Genomic DNA, 1700 nt, shown 5'->3' with positions numbered 1-1700 from the left:
AAAACACGCCACCGCCAGCGCTGCCGCGACCTCTGACACCCGGCGTCCGACGGCGGCACGGCCGGGACAAGATTCTTCGGACGCGGGCGGCGGAGACCACGCCTCCCGGTTGGGTCACGTGTGCGCGGATTTGCATGGGATGTGCGGGGAGCGTCTGTGGAGCCGTGGGCGAGTCTGGGAGTCGTGTGCGTGCGTGCGTGCGTGCGTGCGTGCGTGCGTGCGTGCGTGCGTGCGCGTGTGTGTGTGTGCGCGCGCGCACTGTGTACAAGGGTGTGTGCGGCGCACGTATGTGGATCCGTGTGACTCTATCGCCCGTTTGGTATGTGGTGTGTGGTGTATAATGGGTGTGAGAGTATGGGGTGTGTGTGCCTGTGTAGATGGGTATGATGTGTGCACACATATGTTAGCGTATGCAGTGTGTGCATGCTCATGTGTGTGCTGTGTATCTGTTTCTGGGCTTGCACATTAATCACTGCTGATGAAAGTATAATTTTGTACAATCACATTATGAAATGATTAGACATCATCCAATACACTTAGAGATACACATGTCCTCGCAAGAATATATCATCCTCAAGAAACACTGCACATGTACACAAGTAGGCAAAATAATGATAGTAGCACTATATGTGCTAACTAAAAATTGGGGGGAGGGAGGAAGAACAGATGTCCATACCGTCAAATGTAAAGATAGACATTTTTACAAAATGATTAATGTATCCTCAAATACAAAAGAGCACGGAAAAATTATTGAATACCGCTCACACAATTACGGGATCGATCTCAGGATATAATATTGGGGGGAAGAAAAATCACAAAATGATATATTGCAGCATAATTTCATCATATAAAATTCCCAAACGTGCAAATCTAATCAACATATTGTTTAGAGATACATACATAATTGGTCAAACTGATAAAAAGCATGAGAGAAAGATGCACAAACTTCATGTTAAGTGTTTGAGGAATGGGATGGGGGAGGCGCCCACAGGGTACCTAGAAGATAATGGGAGTGTTTTTTTTTCTTCAAAAGGATGGTGGGTACACGTTTATTGCATTTGATTATGTTTTATGCATAACAAATATTTTATATGTACTAAATATTTAATTTTAAAAATACGTTATGATTCACCATTGAACTAGAACGTTATCAGGTGTGCAAAAGATGGTCTGTCACATACCAGTTAAAAGCAGTAGAAGCTGCTAAGTATCTTAAAATAGGTCAAATCTAGGTGATATTGATGTGATGTGTCATTCTGAGTCGTGAAGGAGAATGATCGTAGACCCCAAACATACTTCTTTTGACAAAGCTATCTATTAAAAGCTTTCGGCTAGCTTTCAAAAGAAGCTGCTTAATTTCCAGTAGAAAGGAATTCAACCGAGGAAAAAATTTACATCTTCAAGATCATACCCTCGATCTTAAAGTTACTAAAGCACTCAAACTTATAAGTAGAGGCTTTGACAAGCATGCCAATGCAAGCTGTGAACTGCCATTGACCAACTCGTCATTTAAATGTCTATTTACAGTTTGATGAATATGGATTAAACTTGAACTTTAAACATGAAGGGCAATGTGGTGGGTCATTGTGTCAGGATAAATATATCCTGTCATAAGTTAATAAAAAATAGTTTTGTCAATTTTATGCACCAAGGTCCAAGTAGAAATAAGCCTTTTTTTTTTTTTTTTTTTTTTGGGTTGG

At 41.5% G+C, this 1700-nt stretch overlaps 1 protein-coding gene across 1 annotated transcript in view; it reads right to left on the bottom strand.

Moving 5' to 3' along the window:
* Nucleotides 1-72, bottom strand: part of TMEM248 (transmembrane protein 248) — a 33916-nt gene extending 33844 nt beyond the window's left edge. The window contains exon 1 of the mRNA XM_021712299.1: nucleotides 13-72. The gene's annotated coding sequence lies outside the window, so the exon portion shown is untranslated. The remainder of the gene's footprint in view (nucleotides 1-12) is intronic.
* Nucleotides 73-1700: the final 1628 nt, after the last annotated feature.

Source organism: Carlito syrichta, unplaced genomic scaffold, assembly GCF_000164805.1.
Source record: "Carlito syrichta isolate Samal-C Ts95f unplaced genomic scaffold, Tarsius_syrichta-2.0.1 Scaffold303177, whole genome shotgun sequence".
Classification (NCBI taxonomy): Eukaryota; Metazoa; Chordata; class Mammalia; order Primates; family Tarsiidae; genus Carlito; species Carlito syrichta.
Note: the sequence above shows the minus strand (reverse complement) of the source record. Positions and strands in the feature narration are given on the sequence as shown.